Raw genomic sequence first — 26,082 nt, forward strand, 5'->3', positions numbered from 1 at the left:
TTACATCCACTGCGGGCACAAAGCTTGAACGTTACAGGCATGTTACATCCACTGCGAGCACAGAGCTTGAACGTTACAGGCATGTTACATCCACTGCGGGCACAGAGCTTGAACGTTACAGGCATGTTACATCCACTGCAGGCACCGAGCTTGAACGTTACAGGCATGTTACATCCACTGCGGGCACAGAGCTTGAACGTTACAGGCATGTTACATCCACTGTGGGCACAGAGCTTGAACGTTACAGGCATGTTACATCCACTGCGGGCACAGAGCTTGAACGTTACAGGCATGTTACATCCACTGCGGGCACAGAGCTTGAACGTTACAGGCATGTTACATCCACTGCGGGCACAGAGCTTGAACGTTACAGGCATGTTACATCCACTGTGGGCACAGAGCTTGAACGTTACAGGCATGTTACATCCACTGCGGGCACAGAGCTTGAACGTTACAGGCATGTTACATCCACTGCGGGCACAGAGCTTGAACGTTACAGGCATGTTGCTTTTTGACTTCTTTACACAATTTCCTGCACACCGATTCCTCCTGCAGTTTTCTCTTGTGTCTATAGGACTGTCTGTTTTCCCCGGCGACACCTCAGCGGTAGCTAGTAAGTTCATGGAGTCCCACATGAATCTACTCGTGTCCCCTCACAGGGATTTCCTTCACCACTGTCTCTGTGACGACACATTCGCCCAGGTCTATGTTACGCAAATACTCACAGACTAATGGCAGAAGATGTAAACTGCCCAGGCCAAAAAACTAATGCACTGCCAGGATGCAGCAAGACCTCCATTAAATGGAGACATCACAGGTGCAAAAGGAGCTTGATGGTAAAATTGCACACTTGTGGCTTGCATAGGTCTTTGACACAGTGACCTATGCAAATCACAAGTGTGCAATTTTACCATCAAGCTCCTTTTGCACCTGTGATGTCTCCATTTAATGGAGGTCTTGACTCGCCCACCCCAGGGCTATGGGACACCCGGTGCCGGGCCGGACTAGTCCGGTGGTAGTCAGTGGTGGCTGGGCCCGGCTCCGTGGCCCTGGTGGGTGTCAGTATAATATGTGGCTGATGACTTTAAGTTTGTGTTCGTGACGCCACCTGTGGTATGCGGCTATTAAGCCGCCGCTGCTGTGTGAGGCCTCCGGGATGGTGTTATGGCAGCAATGGTGATACTGCTCCCCACAGGTGGAGCAATGCCCGGGGCACAGTTGGTGCTTGTGAGTGTCTATGCAGCAGAAATAACAGAGACCACTTCAAGGGTGCAGTTCAAGCTCTTTACTCACAGTTCTTGTCACCGCTGTAGGGACCCTTGGACTGCTGGGACCACTGTCAGGGACCTCCGCGTTTCTGGGTGATTCTGAGAGTGAATGCCGGTGCCCTTCTCTTAGTGTCTCTTTCTTCTGCTGTCTCCCTTAGCCTTGCCTTTGTTAGGGTGGACCGGGCTTGGCCTCCACTATAGCCTCCAGGCTGGGGGGTCACCTGTCGGCTGATTACCCCTTTTCTGAAGGTCTGCTATGGGTTCTGGCCCTGGGAGTCTACAACGTTCCCTGGGCCTCGGTTTTTACTGTTTGGAGATTGTCTTTGCACTCCTCCAGTCTCTAGGGACCGTCCCCTGTCGCAGCTTAATCACTCCACCGATGTCAATGTGGAACAGGCCCCCGCAGCCCGCAGCTACCCGTAGCTGCCTCTAGGCCCTCGGCTTCGGTACCTAACAAGGACTGCTCGTGGTACCTCCAGGACTACCCGTGGCCCTGCGACTCCTTCTGTCTCTGCGTGGTGTCACCTGGACCTCTGGGTCCCAGGTTCTTCACCAGGAAGCGTCTCCTTCTGGTTCTCTGCTCCTGACTGACTTGGAGCCTTTCTTTCTTGTCTTTCTTTCTTTCCTCCTCCTTGCCTGCCTCCAGCAGGCCTCCTCCTCCCTCCTTTCTCTTGTTCTTCTTCTCCAACTACATGCTAGCTCCTCACTCTTTCACTCCCTGAGGTAAACTGAAACTAACTTGACCTTCCTTTCTCTATCTGCTCTCTGGTGGCTCCTCCCACCTCCCCAGTTGCTAAGCTACCACCTTATGGGAGCAGGGATGGGTCTTACAGCCCCTCTCAGCATGCAGCATGGGAGGGTTGCCTGCCACTTTCCCTGGTCCCAGTATGTACCTAACAATGGGTGTAGTGTGGATTTACCAGGGGACCGGAGTTCACTCTCTTCCTCTCCCAAAATGGGGCATCACACCGCTGATGGGGTGCAATGACCTGTGGCGACGGAAGCCTCAGGGGCGCCACACTCCCCCACAGCAAATCCCAGCACGTCCTCGGGCTGAAAAACAACAAAAACATGTGAAGAAACTGCAAAACATTTTTGTATGCAAAACATAAAACAATAAAACATTTCTTCCCTTTATGGGAGGCATAATCACTTTAACGTTGCAAACTTCTTATAAAGAAACTATGTGTGCACTTTCAGTTCATTGCACAGTTTGGGCACTTCCCCCATAATTCTGGTAGGGGGCACAACGGGTGCAACTATATACATTTTCGGCTACAACAAGTCCAGTAGCCCGGCAGTTCATTTCTTTCAATCAACAATGGGACAAAATCAACCAGCCATTAAGTCCAATGGCCTGGTTACACAAAACACATACACATTCACCAGGGCCCACATTCCAGTTCAGTGGCCCGGTAATACATAAACATGGGGGTGACGTCTTCAAAAAGCATGAGGGACAGTACAGCAGGAAAGGGTGTCATCTTCGAAAAGAATGAGGGGCAGAAACACAAGGGACTATTTACAGTTCAGCATCTCTTCATCTTTACTTGTAGGGATTCTTTTCCGGCTCCCCACCCGGCAGCAGGTAGACAGCGGTCAGCACAGTCTGCGTCTCCTGCGTGGCTGTAGCAGGCCTGCTGCAAGATGCTGCGGCCTGGGCCTGCTCCGAGGTAGTGCTGCTGGCTTGCATAGGGTTACTGGCTGGCGCGAGGCTGCTGGCTTGCAGGGGGTTACCAGCCATACGGCGCCACTCTGGCTCTTCTGGGGCTGCCTCCTTGTCTTGGCGGGCCGCACCTGGCGTAGCTGCGGCCCGGATCGGCGTCGCCGTGCCGGGCGTCTCTCCAGGGACCGCGGGCATGGCAGCGGGGGTTGGGGCTCTCGCGCCGGCAGGGGCATTAAATGACTCACCCCTCAGTTGCATCTCCGGTGTTCTGGTGGTCGCGGTCTTGCTGCAGGGTGCTGGTATCGGAGCTGCGGTCGTGGCACGCGCGCCTGCAGGAGGACCGGGCAGGAGCCCCACCTGGCAATCCAGGCTCCGCCGGCTGGGGGTGTCACTCTCTTTACCCGGCTCTGCAGCGGCTGCTGGATCTTCTCCGCTCTCCAGGACGCAGGACACAACCCGGTTCTGAGGTGCGTGTCCCGGCTCGGCCACTCCTCCTCTGGCCGCTCGTTGCTCGGCGTCCATCCTTTTAGCTTCTTCACGCGCCATCTTTTCTTCCTCCGCCTTCTCTGGCGGGCACCGCTTCGCGCGCTTTTCTTTGACAAGTGGGCGGGGCTTCTCTTCGCGACCTTTCTTCTTGCACGTCCCCCTTCTTCCCGCTCTCAGCAGCGCTAATGGCGGCGGTTTCTCAGTAAAGTACACAGTCTGCCACACTCCCCGCACAGGTTCAAATCCTGTTCACAGCGCCAAAATTGACTCGCCCACCCCAGGGCTATGGGACACCCGGTGCCGGGCCGGACTAGTCCGGTGGTAGTCAGTGGTGGCTGGGCCCGGCTCCGTGGCCCTGGTGGGTGTCAGTATAATATGTGACTGATGACTTTAAGTTTGTGTTCGTGACGCCACCTGTGGTATGCGGCTATTAAGCCGCCGCTGCTGTGTGAGGCCTCCGGGATGGTGTTATGGCAGCAATGGTGATACTGCTCCCCACAGGTGGAGCAATGCCCGGGGCACAGTTGGTGCTTGTGAGTGTCTATGCAGCAGAAATAACAGAGACCACTTCAAGGGTGCAGTTCAAGCTCTTTACTCACAGTTCTTGTCACCGCTGTAGGGACCCTTGGACTGCTGGGACCACTGTCAGGGACCTCCGCGTTTCTGGGTGATTCTGAGAGTGAATGCCGGTGCCCTTCTCTTAGTGTCTCTTTCTTCTGCTGTCTCCCTTAGCCTTGCCTTTGTTAGGGTGGACCGGGCTTGGCCTCCACTACAGCCTCCAGGCTGGGGGGTCACCTGTCGGCTGATTACCCCTTTTCTGAAGGTCTGCTATGGGTTCTGGCCCTGGGAGTCTACAACGTTCCCTGGGCCTCGGTTTTTACTGTTTGGAGATTGTCTTTGCACTCCTCCAGTCTCTAGGGACCGTCCCCTGTCGCAGCTTAATCACTCCACCGATGTCAATGTGGAACAGGCCCCCGCAGCCCGCAGCTACCCGTAGCTGCCTCTAGGCCCTCGGCTTCGGTACCTAACAAGGACTGCTCGTGGTACCTCCAGGACTACCCGTGGCCCTGCGACTCCTTCTGTCTCTGCGTGGTGTCACCTGGACCTCTGGGTCCCAGGTTCTTCACCAGGAAGCGTCTCCTTCTGGTTCTCTGCTCCTGACTGACTTGGAGCCTTTCTTTCTTGTCTTTCTTTCTTTCCTCCTCCTTGCCTGCCTCCAGCAGGCCTCCTCCTCCCTCCTTTCTCTTGTTCTTCTTCTCCAACTACATGCTGGCTCCTCACTCTTTCACTCCCTGAGGTAAACTGAAACTAACTTGACCTTCCTTTCTCTATCTGCTCTCTGGTGGCTCCTCCCACCTCCCCAGTTGCTAAGCTACCACCCTATGGGAGCAGGGATGGGTCTTACAGCCCCTCTCAGCATGCAGCATGGGAGGGTTGCCTGCCACTTTCCCTGGTCCCAGTATGTACCTAACAATGGGTGTAGTGTGGATTTACCAGGGGACCGGAGTTCACTCTCTTCCTCTCCCAGAATGGGGCATCACACCGCTGATGGGGTGCAATGACCTGTGGCGACGGAAGCCTCAGGGGCGCCACAGTCTTGCTGCATCCTGGCAGTGCATTCGTTTTTTGGCCTCGGCAGTTTACATCTTCTGCCAATAGTCTGTGAGTATTTGCTCAGCTTTTGGGGGATTTAATTCCTCTTTTTTTTCCAGGTCTATGTTACCTCACACCTAGACCGATCTTATTGGAATTAGTTACTACCCGGAAATTCCACTAAATCAAGGTCCACAACTTCAGGGTCGGTTCATTTCTATTTCTGCACCCGGCTACTGAAGAGTTTCCTTTGTCCACTTGATCTGGGTTTCCTGGAGGTGACCCTGAGGGTCTGGCCAAATTATTCTGGACTTCTCTAACTATACCTCCCTCGAAGGTACAGCTTCTCTCTATTCAACAGTGTCCCTATCTGACTAATCCCAACTGGCAACTCCCTGTTGCTAGGCAGAATTTATCATTAACTCCTTTAGCCCTGTTCGCCATCCCAACCCCAAGCTAAGGCTAAGTTCACACTTACGTTGTCTTGCATCAGTCGCAATCCGTTGTGTGACTGATGCAACGGATACAGCGGATATCAGCTGATCGTTCACAAAAGCCGGCCAATCAGCTGATCGTTCACAAAAGCCGGCCAATCAGCTGATCGTTCACAAAAGCCGGCCGATCAGCTCACAAAACCCGCTGGAACTTCTACTAAATTTACAGTCGATCATGGTTTTTTACTGTGTGCATACTCACAGTAAAAAACCGATCCGCCGCACACAAAAAACGTTACATTCAGCATTGCTTCCGCCTGACGGTCAGTCAGTAAACGACTGATCCGTCACGCGGTGGATGCAACGCTAGGCCATCAGTCGCAATCTGTCGCTAATAGAAGCCTACGGGGAAAAAACGGATTCCTGCAAAATATTTTGCAGGATACCGTAATTCCTTAAGGCGACGGATTGTGACTGATGCAAAACAACGGAAGTGTGAACTTAGCCTAAGGGACCAGGGAGCAGTGACACGTAGTGGTGCCTGAAAACAGAGCACCCGAGAGCACACACATATAAACAACATTTCCCATACATAAATACACAAAATAATCCTGACATCTTCAGGGGGCTGCAGAACACCGGTCACCCTCCTACATTAGTCTGTCTCTCTGTCTGTCTCTCTGTCTGTCTCTCTGTCGCTCTCTGTCTCTCTCTATCTCTCTCTGTCTGTTTTTGTCTGTCTCTGTCTATTTCTCTCTCTGTCTGTCTCTCATTCTCTGTCTCTCTGTCTCTCCACCTAAATCATATTAACTGACACATAAGTTTGTCTTATACTAAGAATGTCCTTCTCTGCTTATAGCAAACAATCAGAGCACCTATTAATGACCTATAGCTCCCAGCTCTATTGATTTAACATAAGCAGGTTTTTTGGTAAATAACTGTAAAGCGTGGGGTTAAATTTTCCCCTCAAAACATAGTATATAATGTTCTCTGAGTCAAATGAGGTGGCTAACCAAAATTTCATGATTGTAAATGCGACGGTGCGCATTCTTTTAGTGGACATACATACACACACACACAGCTATATATATTAGATTGATATATACTGTATCGTCACTTGTGTGAATCAGTTCATTACCATGAGAAGCTTCAATGATAAGTCAGAGCTTAAATTGAGTTTACAGCACTTCTGACTTTGACCACTGTTTTTTTTTTTGCTGGATATTTCTTACATGAGATCTTTATGATGTTACATTGACATCTTCTCTTCATTCAGGTCCCTACAATATCGGATCCTCTCAGTGGAGCTCTGCTATGAGAGAATTTTCCTGATTGACCCATGAAGGATGGATATGGACAGGAACAAGATGGTGGAGAGGATATTACACCTCACCCTAGAGATCCTCTTCCGGCTTACTGGAGAGGTGAGAGATTCTGATGACGTCACATTACATCATTCTTATCTATGGGAATAACAGATGGACAGAACTGGAGAGGTGAGGACTCTGGAAATGTCTGTAGTGAGATTTATTAATGTGTCTCTCCATAACCAGGATTACACAGTAGTGACGAAGACCTCTAGTGAGCGCTGTCAGGACCCTGTGTCTGAGGGATGGGGAAGACCCCTGAGCCCAATCACGGGGCCTCCACCTCACCCCCTGATACATGAGGACATCAATGACCAGAAGATCCTAGAACTCACCTACAAGATGATTGAGCTGCTGACTGGAGAGGTGACACTGCTGGGAATGCTGGGACATTATACAGTAATAATATGAAGGGATCGGGGTGATGACGGTATCATTGTATGTGTCAGGTTCCTATAAGGTGTCAGGACATCACCATCTATTTCTCCATGGAGGAGTGGGAGTATGTAGAAGGGCACAAAGATCTGTACAAGGACGTCATGATGGAGGTTCCCCAGTCCCTCACATCACCAGGTAATAGACAGGACTAAATACACACGGCCTATAATTATCTGTATGTAAGTAATGAATTCAGTCCCTGTATGTGTTTCCTCCAGTTCTCTCCAGTGAGAAGACAACACCAGAGAGATGTCCCCGTCCTCTTCTCCCACAGGACTGTAAACAAGAAGATCCCGATGTATCTCAGGATGATCAGGTAGATGGAGAGAAGGTGTCATGACCCTGGAATTGCTGACTCCGGTCTTCCTCCCGTCTCCTTCCACCATTCCCATTCTTATCTAAAATGACTACGCAGACACCGAATATCTTTGGATAATTCTGGCCATAGCAGCCATTTATTAACATAAATACATAACCAATAAAATTGCAATATGGTAAGGTCCTTGAAGCTACGACCCTGGTGATTCCCATAAACCGAACCATAAAACCAACTTGCTCCCAGCCGTTACCCACACTGGCTCAGGCGCACCAAACTGTAAGGGTTAATCCTTCGTTAACCCCAACACACCCACAGGGGCCCCGACATCCCCGTCGGGATTCCCGTCCAAATCACCAGGTGACCAGCAATTGTGCCAATGAGGGGATCCACACCCGTATGGATTCCCCGAACAATTTTAAACCAACTTCAAGGACCCACCAATAACACGCCATTCAGCCACTACGACCCGAGAAACCCCCCCCACCTCCCCCCGTCTCCCATATGATGCACACCCAGACATACCATAAATATCAGGGAGGGCGGGCGGGACTCTTCCTTCAGCCAGGGGAGCGGGAAAGTGCCGCTCCTCCCCTTTGGCCATCCAATCCTTTCAAAACGGGCTCACTCCCCCTCCCCCCACCCATGACACCCTGACCTCCCCACCAATCAGGGGTCATGCCGGCCTCCGCAAATGCCCCGGGAGAGGGAGGGGGGGCAATGCTCCGTCCTCTCTTGAAATCTCCCTATGATGTGTAGTCGGCTGTGAAGGCTTTGTACTCAGTCTTGATTTATCCACCAGGATCATACACTGAATCACCAATTTATTTGAGACACCTGTATGGAAATTTGAAAAGTTTATCATTAATCATTCTCAGGAACAGGTAGTTCACAGTCACGCAAACTGCAGCTTATTACAATGCTGGAGCTACACCTAATGTGTCCAAATGTTCAGCATTGTGTTGCTATAACAGTAGACAACTAGTTCCAGTGCCATTGCTGTGTAGCTTGACTTCCAAGACAGCAAAATTGGTATAACTGAGCAATGAAAAACATTGTCTGATCAGATGAATCCAGATTTCTGTTGCATCGTTGATGGGAAGGCCAGAATTTGGCACAAGCAGCATGAATCCAGTCTGGTGTCAACATTTCAGGCTGGTGGACTAATGGTAGGGAAATGTTTTCTTGGCACATCCTGAATCTTCATATTTGTGAATGGACTTTTGGACAGTAGAGCATGGAGATTAATCAACTTCATTCAATTAATTGTCTATGAGATGCTTTTTAATCTAATAATTGTCAGAATCAAAAATTAATTTTTAGGCACACCTCCCAAAACAATAGAACGGGGCGTTTGGAGCTAGTAAACTATTTACTTAAGGCTACTTTACATGCTGCGACATCGCTAGCGATCTCATTAGTGATGAGAAATTCTAGATCGCAAGTGCGATCTTTCGAGATCGCACATAGGTTATTTTACGCATGTGCGATCTCGAAAGATCACACTTGCGATCTAGAATTTCACATCGCTAATGAGATCGCTAGCGATGTCGTAGCATGTAAAGTACCCTTTAGGCCAAGCTGCTCGGCTACTAACATGTGAACTGTGTGCGGAGCTGGAGGACTTTTGGTTTGGCAAGCAAAATTGTCAAGGAAAGGTAGCTGAAGCACAATATGTCACCTAGGCTGTCTCCTGTTACTCAAAGGGGTTGTCCACTACTTGGAGAACCCCTTGTAATTCCCCATGTGTGTGAGGCGCTCGCTGGGTCTTAGGTAATTACACATCAACTGGCCGGTGTTGAAGGGGATTAGGGTTGTGACAGTGGCCTGGCCAGGCTCCATGATCCCTTGGTGTCAACCAAAATGATGATGGAGGGGATGGTGGTGATATTGGGAGTAGTTGTCTCGTGACTCCACCTGTGGTATGTGGCTATAATGGGAGCCGCCGCTGTGGAAAGTCTCTCTCTGCTGGGGTGAATGGTAATGCAACTCGGATGTTGCAGCACTCCACATGTGGAGCTAGGACCCAGGGAGGATGTTGGGGGTTGTTGTCCACCCCAGTGTGGGAAGCGCGGGAAGAATCAGACGACATAGCGGCTGCCATTTAAGGTGTTTACTCACTGAGTTGCTCCTGCCGTTGGACTGCCAGACTGCGCTGTAATGGGCTCCAGACGATTCCGGATAGTTCTGGGGCCGGTACCGGAGGGATACTTCATGAGAAATTCCTTCCTGCGCTCTATTGGGTGAGTCCCTGCGACTTAAAGCTACACAGGGACCTCTGTCCTTGGGGTGGTTATGTTCCCCGTCCCGTCTAGCAGGCAGTGCGAGTCCGAGTTGATGGGCCGCCCTATGGTCACGACTCCTGGCTCTATATGCTGCTTTGCCCGGGCTTTGTTGTGGGCCAGAAAACTTGAAATTCTCTGCCCAGCAGATTCTGCTGGCAGGCCGTGAAGCGCCCACCAGCCTAGGACTCCGCACCCTGACATGTGCGCTGGTCCTGAGGTAGCTATTAGCTCTCCCCTCAGCGACCGTGTTCTCCTCCATCTCACTTCGTTCCTGGTAGTAACTGGACTAAGTGTGTGTCTGGCTCCTGCTCCCCATATCAGTCGCCCCGCCCACTCGAGTCCCAGAGTTAGTGGGTGGGAGGCCTCAGACGATATGGTGACCATCCTAAATTACCTTACCCTAACCCCGTCCCAGTGAGTGGACAACTGGCTTATGTGTTCTGATGGATGTTGTGATCAGGCATCGACCTCCTCCTTACCTGGGATAAGTACCACACCTCTGGTGAGATGCAGTACCCTGTGGCGACTAAGGCCTCTGGGGGTGGGGAGGCACATGTGCTCCCATAAGAATAAAAAATGTCTATACTCACAGCCAGTGCTGGCACTATTCCAACGATTTTGGAATTTGTGTTCCTAGGGCCTTTGTGACATTGTTATGACACACTAGCCCTGTGACCAATCACCACTGGCTTCCGATGATTAAGTAATTGTCAGGAAGTGAGCGGCTATGCCAGCGCTCACTTACTCTTAATTACTTGAAAGTCCGAGGGAGGTGAGACAGAAGCCGGTGGTGATTGGTCGCGGGTAAAGATGAGCAAAGCTGAGGTTCAGTTTTCGAACTGAACACCATCTTAAAAACACAGGACTCTGGTTCGGAGTTCGAATGGTTTATGTGCGAACTTAACTCGCACAAGCAACAATGTGCTCAGATAATCCTGCTGCTTAGCCCTGTGTGAACAGCTTGCAGTGTTTGAACGGTGCACATTGCGGGTAACAACAGCGTGAGCATATATAGTGTGTAACCCCCCCAAAAAATTAGAAAATTAGCCGCCCACCCTCCCTTGGAAGTGATCTACTTATAGCAGGCTGTATGTGGGCAGAGATTCATATTGACAATGACCGTTTCCGAACCTCTTTGGCCGAGTTTCAGACACGTGGAGGTTCGGGTCGTTTACTGCTCGTGAACCGAACCTCCAAAGGTTCGCTCATCTTTAGTCGCGGGGCTCCCGTGTCATAACAATGTCACGTGGGCCTTGGGAGCACGAGTTCCGACATTGCTGGAACCATGCCTGCACCGAAGGGGGTGGACATTGAAAATAAGGGGTTGTCCAAGTTGTGGACAACCCCATTAACTGTTTAACGCTGGAACACAGTCCCTCTGTATATTTTGTTCTATCAGCCTCGGCTTATAGGAGATGCAAAATAAAGGTTGTGCTATTTATTCTTGATAATACTTTTCCCTACAAGTTAAGTGACTATTTCACCTCATCTCTACTGCCGTCCGTCAACCACTACTACAAGTGGGCACCATTCACTGTCACTGAACTCATCTCCTTTGTGCTCTCTCCACACATTTTCCGCTCAGTTCTGTGCTTAAAGAGGAAGTCTGTGAACCTTTCTGAATTTATTATGTTTCTGCAAAAATTTGACCTAAAACTACATCAAATTTTCACACAAGTCCTAAAAGTAGATAAAGAGAAGCAAATCAAAGAAATGAGTCAAAAATATTAAGACATAACATTTTTCAAGTGAGAAAATTCATCCAATTTCACATCAGTGAATAATAAAGTATGTGAACCCTTGCCTTCCAAATCTGGTGTGATTCTTTTGTGCACCAATAACTGTATGTAAATATTTCTGATGATTGTTGATTACTCCTGTACATTCGGATGGAGGAGTTTTATTCCATTCCTCACTGCTCCCAGTATCTATTATTTGCAATGTTGACGTCACATTATCAGCACTGCAGTCATTCACTGAGGTCAGGTCATCCATTAGTTGCTGCACTGTTGATGTGATTTCAGTGCTGGAGACAGACATCAGGAGCAGTGGTGGAGATTCAGCGAAAGACCTCGGTAGAGTGATTAAAGCAGAGTTGTTTTTTTAACAAACTACATACAGGGTTTTCTCCTTTTAACAGAAGGACAATGGCCCCATGGCACAAGGATCAGCAGGAAGCAATTCTGACCATATCAAACAATGTTAGCACAAAAAGATTTCATTGCCTATTAGAAACAAGAATATAACAAACCGGTGAGATTCTGAAAGCTAATGTAGATTGGGGTTGAACGGCTCACTCAGCTTCTTCACGAGGTAGACAGAGGAATTCTTCTCATTTAAATTTTCAGTGGGTTTATTAAAAGCTTTATAAACTAGCACAGAATAAAATAAATATAAACAGAATTTTTGGCAGAAAGAAAACAAAACAACACTCAAAACAGTCCACCCGCTTCAGATTTGGGTTCAGCTCTTTGCAATACGAGCACCACTCTGGAGGTCTATTCACCTCCAGACACAGAACACTGAGTGAATCCAGAGACCTTAATTTTGCCTCCTGGACTACAGTCTGTGTTGGATATATGTGAACAGCCATCCTACCCATCTCTTTGACTGTTCACAAAAAACAGGCTTTATCATGGCTGATTAACCCTCTCACTACATAATATGCTGGAACCTACATCCAGGTTTCACATCACCGAAGCTATTAACCTTGGTGAAACACATTTCCCCTCCAGGATTTTAACAGTGACCATCTTACAAGATCCATTGTGTCTCTAACAATGTGGTCATTGAGTTTATGTTGTATACTTGGTGGAGATGACAGGATAAAGCTAATCATAGACATTAGATGTCTGGATCTTCTCACAATTTTCTGGTTATGGAGACTTCTAGTTAAAATTAGGGCCAACAGGTCGGATTATACTGGAGATCTGCACCTATGTGATAACTACTACTGTCATGTCAGTTTGGATTGTTATTTTTATTTATGATCTTTTCTTGTCTTCAGAATAATTCTCCATCTGTGACTTTTACAATATTTATTTCAGGGTGAATATCTGACCCATATTAATACTACAGAGACATATGTGAGGGGTGATGAGCCGTGTAAAGAGGAGATTCCTACAGATATCCGCCCAGGTGAGTAGTGACCACTAAATGCAGAGAAGTCACGGATTGTTTTTATCCACTGGCCGGTACAATTGTATGCTAAATTTTTTAGGGCATGTAACACAGGCCTTTATTAACTCATTGCTATTAGCAAAGTTTCAATGGCCAAAAATTGAAAATACGCTTTCAGTTTGAAAGTCATCTCTCAAGTCCAACAAACTTCTAGAAGATATAACAATAAGCACATGTGGTCTGTAGAGAGAGACTCCAAGTAATAAGTTCTCCCAGTAGGTTTTTAAAATTATCCTAAACTATCTTGATACCAAGCAGCTCACAAACATCAATTCTAAAAGGCTGTTGCAAGCTAAATTTTACAGAGTTCTTATTTTTTTATGCCACCATAATGTAGCAATAAATATATGTTAGGTATATAATCATACTGACCGGAAGAACCATGCCGTAACACAAAACTATTGGTTTTTTTCGCCATTTTGCCTTATTTGGAATTTTTTTCTGTTTTTAATACATACTATGGTATAGAGAATGGTATCATACAAAACTAGATCACATAATTTTATCTTGGCTTCAGTTGAGATAAAGATTCAGCATGAGGAAAGTTCTCAAGTTTGAATTTTTTCGGTCACTTCCTGCTCCAGCCAAGAGAATCCATGAACTTGATCTATGACAGAATGCATATAGTCTATGTCCATGTTATTGACCAGTTATTGTCTTATGAGTATTCTTACTAGAAAATTGAGTAAGTGCTACCAATTTACCGGCTCGCTTTATCTTGGCCAAAAAAAGGGGTTCCAATGGATCCCACGTATCCTTCCAACAAGGATTTTTCCCTTCGCTGTAAGGAGTCCCCAGATCACCCCAGATAATCTTTAGTCCTATAGTTTACAGTCCAGCATTGTCAAACTATTGAGTTGGGTTACATAAAGAAGTCAGGCAGGTGGACATTTTAGCAGGGTGTGAGAAAGGATTAAGATCCAGGTAAGGTACATTTTTGGTTAGAGGGTTACTGTTGCTGTCAATGTCCTTATTAGTTAAATATTGAATTTTACTACAGTACAAATTGTTTAGATATACCTGAAGTAGACTATGATATACAGACTATATATGTATTAAAAAAAAGGCAGTACTAATTAAATGTGGCAGTCAGTGCATGCCTATTAATTGTAATACACCAAACATCTCCTGTTATAGAATAGTGGTCCCCCAACCTTTATGACTTTAACAGGCACATTTAGCTCTGAGAGAAGATTGTGAGCCACATCCAGCTTAGAGAGGGTCGCAAGTATTGACACCCAAAGCCCCCATCATTGATATAATAACCACCATAATTCTCCACAGAAATCACCCTGAGGTAGTATACCAATTACCAGGGGATCTTAGACTACCCCCTTCCAGATCTGCTCTTCTATGTGGAGCTACTCACAAAAGTCACTATCTGGAGACCTGCTCTTCATAGCTGTTTGATAGACCAGGGGCCTATGCACCAAGTTGGCAGACAGCCGCGAGCCACACATAATGGGCCCGCAAATCACATGTGGCTCCCAAGCCACAGGTTGGGGACCCCTGTTATAGAGGTAATAAAGGCAGCACTCTAATGTTTGAAGTGAAGAAAAATGGTGACTTATTCGCCCATGTGCATAATTTCCTCTATGCAAATGAAGGAATAAATTACCCTTTTTTTGTATTTGAATCATTGGAGTACTACCTATATTTTATCATTTTACTTCTAAGGCTGTGGAATTGAATAATAATGGTTTGATTTTTGGCAGATGACTATACCAGGAGATCAGAAGGTCACAAACTATTTTCAGATGTTGCAGCAGATGATAGTGATGTCACGTCAAATCCATATGAAGAGAATGCCATTATCCCAGATATACTTCCAGTTCTTCACAGCAAAGATCTATCATCTGATTCTTTTCAACAGATCATATCTTTTGATTCATCAAAACTTGTTAAGCAAAATAAAAATAACAGAACAGATACTAAGAATCTAAGAACTCGCATAGGAAAGAAATCATACATATGTTCAGAATGTGGTAAATGTTTTAATCAGAAATCTCATCTTGTTACACATCAGAGAAGTCACACTGGAGAGAAGCCGTTTTCATGTTCAGAATGTGGTAAATGTTTTAATCAGAAGACGAATCTTGTTACCCATCTGAGAATTCACACAGGGGAGAAGCCGTTTTCTTGTTCCCAATGTGGAAAATGTTTTACAAAGAAATCTGATCTTGTTAAACATCAGAGAATTCACACAGGGGAGAAGCCATTTTCATGTTCAGAATGTAGGAAATGTTTTAAAGACAAATCAACTCTTGCTAGACATAAGAAAATTCACACAGGCGAGAAATTATTTTCATGTTCTGTATGTGGGAAATGTTGTTCTCAGAAATCTGATCTTACTAAACATCTGATAACTCACACAGGGGAGAAGCTATTTTCATGTTCAGAATGTGGGAAAAGTTTTAAGCAGAAATCGAATCTTCATAGCCATCTAAGAATTCACAAAGGGGAGAAGCCATTTTCATGTGCAGAATGTTGGAAATGTTTTACAGACAAATCTACTCTTTTTAGACATCAGAAAATTCACACAGGCGAGAAACCATTTTTATGCTCCGAATGTGGGAAATGTTTTTCAAAAAAAATAAATCTTGTTAGACATCAGAGAATTCACACAGGGGAGAAGCCATTTTCATGTTTAGAATGTGGGAAATGTTTTAAAGACAAATCAACTCTTGTTACACATCAGATAAATCACCAGGACTGTATATGATAATAGGCAACTAAGCTACAGTGCCTAAGGTGACATGTTGTAGGGGGTGTAGCAACAAGAAATGTATTTTTTTTTAAACATAATTCTCTCTCTGCCTCCCTTTGAACTGGAACAGCATCTCCTAGGGTAGGTAGAGGAGTGTCAGGGTTCATGATGCACTCAGATCCAAGTTGTAGAGATACAATGATAAACAGGTTTGCAGACTTGGTACTCCTGACTTCTGTTTCATCAGTCTGAGCTTAGTATACACACAGTGAGGAAGTGGTGTCATTGCTCAGCTCCAGTGTACAACCATTACACAATACATAGCAGGGGCACATTTATAAGATTATCTCAGCACAGGAACATTTTTTTTAAAACATTTCCAATTGTGGAACTTATTATTATTCCAAGATCTGTTTATTAAAATTAACTTTTCATCGGACAACTCCTTTTAAATGCAGCTTCTCAGCAATGAAAACCCATGCCATAAAGCTCACAACGCAGTGTGTTCTAATGGTAATGCCAAAGGAAGTTTAGAAAAGTGTTGATATTGAGTCAACATAGCTTTACCAACATAAGTTATAAGTTATGTGCTTCAGAACTCAGTGATCTTACTCAGTGACATTACGACTCTGTAGTTAAGTTGCTGTGGTTTTTAAACACTTCCATTTTTCAATACCACTCATAGTTGATCCTGGAATATTCACGAGGGAAGAAATGTCAGTCTTTTTACAAAGTTGGCATCTTATTATAGTTGCACACTCAAATTAAGTTTCTTAAAAAACCCAATTTATTTTCAATCACTAGGTACTTTTTCTTCAGCTGTGGCAATATAACCAAATTAACCACTTCAACCCCCCGTGATTTTCCGTTTTTCATTCATGTTTTTTCCTCCCCTTCTTCCAAGAGCCATACCCTTTTTTTTTTTTTACTTCAATATTGTCATATGAGGGCTGTTTTTTTGTGGGATGAGTTGTACTTTTGAACAAAACCATTAGTTTTACCAAACAGTGTACTGGAAAATGGGAAAAATATTCCAAGTGCGGTGAAATTGCAAATAAATGCAATTGTACAATTGTTTTGGGGGTCTTTTATTCACCCTGTTCACTATATGGTAAACTAAGGTGTCCATATGATGTCTCAGGTCAGTACAAGTTCGTAGATACCAAACATGTATACTTTTACTTTTATCTAAGAGGTTAAAAAAAATTCAGATGTTTGTCCAAAAAAAGAATTGCACTTTTGGCACCATATAACGAGATCCATAGCGTTCTCATGTTTTGTGATCTGGGGCTCATTGATGGCTTATTTTTCGCATCTTGAGCTGATGTTTTTGTGTATACTATTTTCGTGCAGATGCTACATTTTGATCGCCTGTTATTGCATTTTAAAAACAAATTGTGGTGACCAAAAAACGTAATTTTGGCGTTTGGAATTTTTTTATCGCCATGCCATGTACTGATCAGATTAATTGATTTTATATTTTGATAGCTCAGGCATTTATGAATGCTGTGATACCAAATATGTGTATATTTTTTTTTGTTTTATTTTTAATGGGACATATGTGGGGTAAGTTAAACTTTTAGGGTTTTTTTCATATTTATTAAACCTTTTTTTTACATTTTTTATTTATTTATTTATTTAGTCCACCTAGAGGACTTTATCACTGCACAGTCTAATCGCATGTTCACTTCTGCTGATCAGAGCAGCATTGCTCTGATCAGCAGAAATGTAGCATTCCTGTGAGTGCTGGCTCTCTGTCGGCTGTCACATGAATATGTTATGCTAGAGTCAGGGTTCACCAGTTGACCTCGTGCTACCATGGCAACCCATTAGCGTCCCATGTTCGTGGCATGAAACGGTGCGATTCCCGCCGCTGCCACTTAAATTATGCTAAGTTGTAAGCAGGATCAGAGATTCACCTGCACCTGTTGGCCGCATGTCTGCTGATCGGATCAGCAGACGTGCGGGGATTACTGTGGGCTTGCCGCCAGAGCCCGTGGTTTACTGGGAGACACGGCCTAGCATGTAAATATACGTTTAAGGTCGTGAATGGGTTAAAATCCTTAATTTGGTGATTTAGAGATGTACTGTGGTATTTATGTCCATAAAATATACAGTATGATGCCTACAGATTACATTGCTCTACATCAATCTTATTGACTAAAAGATAAGGTGACCTTTATCAATTTTGTTGGCTAAATCCAAAAATCACATCTGTTTCCACCAGTCCCGTAAGTTGTTTTTTGTTTTTTTTTACTAAACACTGTTTACGAAGGATCTTGAGTAATAATGTAATAATATATGTTATTTTAATGGCATAATACTATTAGTATTTACAGCGTGACATCCCTAATCATAACTATTTCAGAATATCCAAATAGGGAAAATTTCTCCCTAAGAATTAAAATTTGCACAAATTTTGCTTGGTGGGTTAAACGATATATTTGTTTCATGTTAAAAAACGAGTCTGTTAAGTGCTATCTCTTCTTAAGAATTTCTTATTACCCCAGACATTCAACTTTAAAACCTTTCATCAAATGTTTCTCCTTTGTAAAAAAAATTTGACATACTGCATATTTTTTATTCCCCGTATTTGGAATCGGCACCTTTTTATTTGGGTAAAATTAGCAAAATCACTTAGGTCAGCTGAAACTTTTTTTTTTTTTTTTTGAAATGTAGACCAGTTTTTCTAGTTCCCCATTTAAATAACTTCACATTTATCCACAATGAATGTCATCTGCTGCATAGATGCCAAAAAATTCTGTTTGCCCAAGTCTGCTGATAAGTTTTTAACATCTTCAATAGACTGCGCACTACTACAAAGCGTGGTGTTTTTTTTTTTAAATAAAAACAATGTGATCAATCTTGTCTTCTACATCAATAATGAATATATTGAATATTAGCTGACCCAGCACCTGAACCTTGGATTACATCACTTATTACTTAGAAACCATCAGAATGGCAATTATTTAACATACAGTGCCTAGCAAAAGTATTCGGCCCCTTGGAATTTTTCAACCTTTTCCACATTTCAGGCTTCAAACATAAAGATAAACATTTTCATGTTATGGTGAAGAATCAAAAACAAGTGGGACACAATTGTGAAGTTGAATGAAATTTATTGCTTATTTTAAACTTTTTTAAAAAATAAATAACTGAAAATTGGGGCATGCAATATTATTCGTCCCCTTTAAGTTAATACTTTGTAGCGCTACCTTTTGCTGCAATTACAGCTGCAAGTCGCTTGGGGTATGTCTCTATCAGTTTTGCACATCGAGAGACTGAAATTCTTGCCCATTCTTTGCAAACAGCTCGAGCTGAGTGAGGTTGGATGAAGAGCGTTTGTGAACAGCAGTTTTCAGCTCTTTCCACAGATTCTCAATTGGATTCAGGTCTGGACTTTGACTTGGCTATTCTAACACCTGGATACGTTTATTTGTGAACCAATCCATTGTAGGTTTTGCTTTATGTTTGGGACCATTGTCTTGTTGGAAAACAAATCTCCGTCCCAGTCTTAAGCCCGCTACACACGCTTCAATATATCTCACAATCCGTCGTTGGGGTCAAGTTGTAAGTGACGCACATCCGGCATCGTTTGTGAGGTATCTGCGTGTGACAGCTACATGCGATCAGGATTGAACGCAAAACCGTTGATCGCAAACACATCGTATCATTCTCTAGAATTGAGCGTTTTGTTGCACGAACCTAGACAATTGTAACGTGTGACATCCCTCATACGATTGTGATGTCTGATGCTATGTGCGCAGGTGTGCGCTCTGCACCGCAGCTTAAAAAAGGTCTGCTTCAGAGCGCAGCTGAAAAGCTGCGTTCTGAAGCGCCTCACAATGTCTGTCATGCACTAATCTCTGTCAGTCCGTCACTATCTCTGTCCCTCACTCTCTGTCCATGTCAGTCTATCCCCCTCTCTCATATACTCACCAATCCCCGATCCCCGGCGCTGCACGGCATTCACACTGCTCCGGCGGCTTTTACTGTTTTGAAAAAGCCGGCCGCCCATTAAACAATTTCGTATTCCCTGCTTTCCCCGCCCACCAGCGCCTATGATTGGTTACAGTGAGACACGCCCCCACTCTGAGTGACAGGTGTCACACTGCACCCAATCACAGCAGCCGGTGGGCGTGTCTATACTGTGTAGTGAAATAAATAATTAAATAATTAAAAAAAACGGCGTGCGGTTCCCCCCATTTTTAAAACCAGCCAGATAAAGCCATACGGCTGAAGGCTGGTATTCTCAGGATGGGGAGCTCCACGTTATGGGGAGCCCCCCACCCTAACAATATCAGCCAACAGCCGCCCAGAATTGCCGCATACATTATATGCGACAGTTCTGGGACTGTACCCGGCTCTTCCCGATTTGCCCTGGTGCGTTGGCAAATCGGGGTAATAAGGAGTTATTGGCAGCCCATAGCTGCCAATAAGTCCTAGATTAATCATGTCAGGCATCTATGAGACACCCTCCATGATTAATCTGTAAGTTACAGTAAATAAACACACACACCAGAAAAAATCCTTTATTAGAAATAAAAACACACACATATACCCTGGTTCACCACTTTAATCAGCCCCAAAAAGCCCTCCTTGTCCGGCGGAATCCAGGATGATCCAGCGTCGCATCCAGCGCTGCTGCATGGAGGTGACCGGAGCCGCAGCAGACACAGCCGCTCCGGTCACCTCCACACAGCAAATGAACACAGCCGCGCGATCAGCTGCTGTCACTGAGGTTACCCGCGGCCACCGGTGGATGCACCGGTGGAATGTTGGTGTGTCACAATGCAGCCAGGGAAAAAGACAGACACAGACAGGGAAAGAGACAGACACAGACAGGGTAAGAAACCGACATAGACAAGGTAAGAGACAGACACAGAGACAGACTGACAGGGAAAGAGACAGACAGGGCTGAATGTGTGTATGTGTGTGTGTGTGTGTGTGTGTGTGTATGTATGTCCGGGATTGGCATCTGCACCGTTGCAGCTACAGCCACAAAATTTTGCACACTCACACTTCTGGAACCCGAGAGCGTCATAGGCTATGTTTTGAGGGGAAATTTTAACCCCGCGCTTTACAGTTATTCGCCAAAAAACCTGCTTCCATTAAACCGAATAGAGCTGGGAGCCACAGTGCAGCCAGAACTTAAGCAGCTACGCCCTTATATGGAATGTTGGTGTGTCACAATGCAGCCAGGGAAAAAGACAGACACAGACAGGGAAAGAGACAGACACAGACAGGGTAAGAAACCGACATAGACAAGGTAAGAGACAGACACAGAGACAGACTGACAGGGAAAGAGACAGACAGGGCTGAATGTGTGTATGTGTGTGTGTGTGTGTGTGTGTATGTATGTCCGGGATTGGCATCTGCACCGTCGCAGCTACAGCCACAAAATTTTGCACACTCACACTTCTGGACCCCGAGAGCGTCATAGGCTATGTTTTGAGGGGAAATTTTAACCCCGCTCTTTACAGTTATTCACCAAAAAACCTGCCTCCATTAAAGCGAATGGAGCTGGGAGCCACAGTGCAGGCAGAACTTCAGAAGAATGCGCAGCCACGCCCTTAAATGGAATGCTGGCATGTCACAATGCAGCCAGGGAAAGAGACAGACACAGACAGGGAAGGAAACAGACATAGACAGGGTAAGAGACAGACACAGACAAAGAGACAGACTGACAGGGAAGAGACACGGAGAGAGAGGGAAAGAGAGACAGGTTAAGAGACAGACACAGACAGGTAAAGAGACAGACACAGACAAAGAGACAGACAGGGAAAGAGAGGGAAAGAGACAGATAGGGAAAGAGACAGACAAAGACATACAAATAGACAGATACAGGGAAAGAGACAGTCAGGGAAAGAGAGGGAAAGAGACAGACAGGGAAAGGGAGGGAAAGAGACAGACAGGGAAAGAGATTGAGAGAGACAGACAGTCAGAGACAGACAGGGAAAGAGACAGACAGACAGACAAAGAGAGAGAGAGAAACAGAGAGATATATACAGACGTACAGACGGGGAGACAGACATAATTACATTTATATCTATTTGTTTTGTGGTTTTTGTGTGCAGAATACATTTTTGTTAATACATTCTATTTGGTTAACAGCAGTTATTAACCCGGGCGAAGTCGGGTAGTACAGCTAGTCTAATATATAAAGCTGAATGTGTGTGTGTGTGTGTGTGTGTGTGTGTGTGTGTGTGTGTGTGAATGAATGTCCGGGATTGGCATCTGCACCGTCGCAGCTACAGCCACAAAATTTTGCACCCTCACACGTCTGGACCCCGAGAGCGTCATAGGCTATGTTGTGAGGCGAAATTTTAACCCCGTGCGTTCCAATTTACCAATCAATTTTGCCCCTATCTACATAATTGGGAAAAAGTGAAATGAAAAGTGTATCCACACCGTCGCATTTACAATCACAAAATTTTGCACAGACACCTCATGTGACCCAGGGAATGTCGTAGACTATGTTTGAACAGGAAAATTTAACCCCGCGCTTTACAGTTCGTCTCCAAAAAACATGCCTCCATTAAAGTAAATGGAGCCTGGAACTACAGGTTATTAGTAGGAGCTGTGATTGGTTGCTATAGGAACAAAAGACATTCATAGTATAAGAAGCTTATATGTGAAGTAATAAGATGTCGGTGGGGAGACGGATAGAGAGAGACAGAGAGGGAGACAGACAGAAAGGGAAAGAGACAGAGAGATAGAGACAGACAGGGAAAGAGACAGATAGAGACAGACCTGGAAAGAAACAGACCTGGAAAGAGACAGATGTGGAAAGAGACAGACATACATGCAGACAGAGACAGACAGACAGACAGGGAAGGAGGAGATAGCCAGAGAGACAAACAAAGATAGATGGGGAAAGACACAGACCTTGATATAGACAGATGGGGAAAGAGACAGAGAAATAGAGACAGACAAGGAAAGAGACAAAAAAAATACACAGACAAAGAGACGGGGAGACAGACGGGGAAAGAGACAGACCTGGGAAAGAGACAGACCTGGAAAGAGACAGATGGGGAAAGAAACAGAGAGATAGAGACATACAAAGAAAAAGACAGACAGAGACAGGCAGATGGGTAAAGAGACAGACAGGGAAAGAGACAGACGGGGAAAGAGACACCTGAAAAGAGACAGACTGGGAAAGAGACAGACCTGGGAAGAGACAGACGGAGCACATTACTTGGCCAATTTAGTTATATATGTGTGTAGAATATCTGTGGTGTTGAAATATGTTGTGAAATGCTTCTTTTAGCTTAGTTTTTGCCTTTTAATAATTACATTTCTATTTGTTTTGTGGTTTTTGTGTACACAATACATTTTTGTTAATACAGTCATATGAAAAAGTTTGGGCACCCCTATTAATGTTAACCTTTTTTCTTTATAACAATTTGGGTTTTTGCAACAGCTATTTCAGTTTCATATATCTAATAACTGATGGACTGAGTAATATTTCTGGATTGAAATGAGGTTTATTGTACTAACAGAAAATGTGCCATCTGCATTTAAACAAATATTGACTGGTACAAAAGGATGGGCACCTCAACATAAAAGTGACATTAATATTTTGTAGATCTTCCTTTTGCAAAAATAACAGCCTCTAGTCGCTTTCTGCAGCTTTTAATGAGTTCCTGGATCCTGGATGAAGGTATATTTGACCATTCCTGTTTACAAAACAATTCCAGTTCAGTTAAGTTTGATGGTTGCCGAGCATGGACAGCACGCTTCAAATCATCCCACAGATTTTCAATGATATTCAGGTCTGGGGACTGGGATGGCCATTCCAGAACATTGTAATTGTTCCTCCGCATGAATGCCTGAGTAGATTTGGAGCGGTGTTTTGGATCATTGTCTTGCTGAAATATCCATCCCCTGCGTAACTTCAACTTCGTCACTGATTCTTGCACATTATTGTCAAGAATCTACTGCTACTGAGTTGAATCCATGCAACCCTCAACTTTAACAAGATTCCCGGTGCCGGCATTGGCCACACAGCCTCAAAACATGATGGAACCTCCACCAAATTTTCCTGTGGGTAGCAAGTGCTTTTCTTGGAATGCCGTGTTTTTTTGCCTCCATGCATAACGCCTTTTTGTATGACCAAACAACTCCATCTTTGTTTCATCAGTCCACAGGACCATCTTCCAAAATGTAACTGGCTTGTCCAAATGTGCTTTTGCATACCTCAGGCGACTCTGTTTGTGGCGTGCTTGCAGAAACGGCTTCTTTCGCATCACTCTCCCATACAGCTTCTCCTTGTGCAACGTGCGCTGTATGGTTGACCGATGCACATTGACACCATCTGCAGCAAGATGATGCAGCAGGTCTTTGGAGGTGGTCTGTGGATTGTCCTTGACTGTTCTCACCATTCTTCTTCTCTGCCTTTCTGATATTTTTCTTGGCCTGCCACTTCTGGGCTTAACAAGAACTGTACCTGTGTTCTTCCATTTCCTTACTATCTTCCTCACAGTGAAAACTGACAGTTTAAATCTCTGAGACAACTTTTTGTATCCTTCCCCTGAACAACTATGTTGAATAATCTTTGTTTTCAGATCATTTGAGAGTTGTTTTGAGGAGCCCATGATGCCACTCTTCATAGGAGATTCAAATAGGAGAACAACTTGCAAGTGGCCACCTTAAATACCTTTTCTCATGATTCACCTGCCTATGAAGTTCAAAGCTCAATGAGGTTACAAAACCAATTTAGTGCTTTAGTAAGTCAGTAAAATAGTAGTTAGGAGTGTTCAAATCAAGAAATTGATAAGGGTGTCCATACTTTTGCACCGGTCAAGTTTTGTTTAAATGTGGATTGCACATTTTCTGTTAGTACAATAAACCTCATTTCAATCCAGAAATATTACTCAGTCCATCAGTTATTAGATATATGAAACTGAAATAGCTGTTGCAAAAACCCAAAAATTGTTTTAAAGAAAAAAGGTTAACATTAATAGGGGTACCCAAACTTTTTCATATGACTGTACATTCTATTTTGTTAACAGCAGTTATTAACCCGGGCAAAGCCAGGTAGTACAGCTAGTTATTATCTAAAAATCTTTTTTCACGGGAAAAAACTCTTGTTCCTTGTCTCCAATGAGGGAGAGAATTGTCACAAGATCTGATACTGATGATCTCAGCCAAGTTATTTTTAAAATCTCTGACAGACAGAAACAGGTGGTGGGTCCTCCTGAGAGAGACATTCTTTCTCATTTAAAGGAAACAGTTGAGTTACAAAATATTTTTAAAAATCCCAATAGTTTAAAAATGTTTTTATTAGATCGGATCTTTGAAGAAAAAATTACGTTGGTCTTCAGTTTGGGTAGGAGGGGATTTCTGAATCAATAAATATGGTGATTGTATTTTGATATTCATAATTATTCATATACAGTGAATCTATGCATTATATACTATATATATATATATATATATATATATATATATATATATATATACATATATACAGTGTATATATTTTCATATAGTATATTGTATACTTAAAATTAGTGACCGTAAAATCAAGGTTATATTCTCATTTAGTTAAATTATAAATATATATAATAAATATAGTTTAATTTTATAAATAAATAATTTGATCTCTGTCTATGAATAATAATATTTTAATTCAATAATAAGGAATAAGAATGACTTAAGTGTTTCATTTTTTCATAAATATGATATTATTATTCTCATTTTTTCCTCAGAATTTCTCAGTAAAGCAGATTGATGAAATATTAAATTCTTTATTTATAAATGTATTCTTATCCTCAAACAGGTAACATATATCTTATATTGTGTAAGGCTAATCGCGAAAGCATGCTAAATAATTATTAATTTTTCAGGTATCAATCGAAGGATCATCAGATATATATCTTTCTTAGTGCTATTTGTAATGTAACTAATGTGTGTAACCTGAGTGTTTGAAATACTTACACTGCTTGCCTTGTTGGAATGGTGTTTCTTTTTTTTTACTTAACTAAGATATGTGACTATTATATGGCCAAACGTACAGTATCTGTGTTACTGTGTTACTCGTGAGTATATGTGATAAATGTAATTCTTATATTTAAAGAAGTACTTCAAATTAATTATCATATCTTTAAAGTGCACATAGGAAAAAATTGAAAATCAAAATGGATATCTGTTTGTCAATGTCTTGTATGTGGATAGTCCTCTGTATATACATGTGAGGCAGTCTAATTGACTGAACAGCTGTTGACTGAAATTCTATCCAAAAAAGTCTTTGAACCTTCAAAAGAAAAAAAAAAGGAAAACTTTTTTTAACAAGGTTATATATCTATATTATTTAGAATAAAATAATTTAAAGTACGTA

General features: G+C 43.9%; 1 pseudogene; it reads left to right on the top strand.

Moving 5' to 3' along the window:
- LOC142312878 (uncharacterized) overlaps positions 1–26,082 on the top strand; it is a 259,596-nt pseudogene that overhangs the window by 131,427 nt on the left and 102,087 nt on the right.

Source organism: Anomaloglossus baeobatrachus, chromosome 5 (genome assembly GCF_048569485.1).
Source record: "Anomaloglossus baeobatrachus isolate aAnoBae1 chromosome 5, aAnoBae1.hap1, whole genome shotgun sequence".
Taxonomy (NCBI): Eukaryota; Metazoa; Chordata; class Amphibia; order Anura; family Aromobatidae; genus Anomaloglossus; species Anomaloglossus baeobatrachus.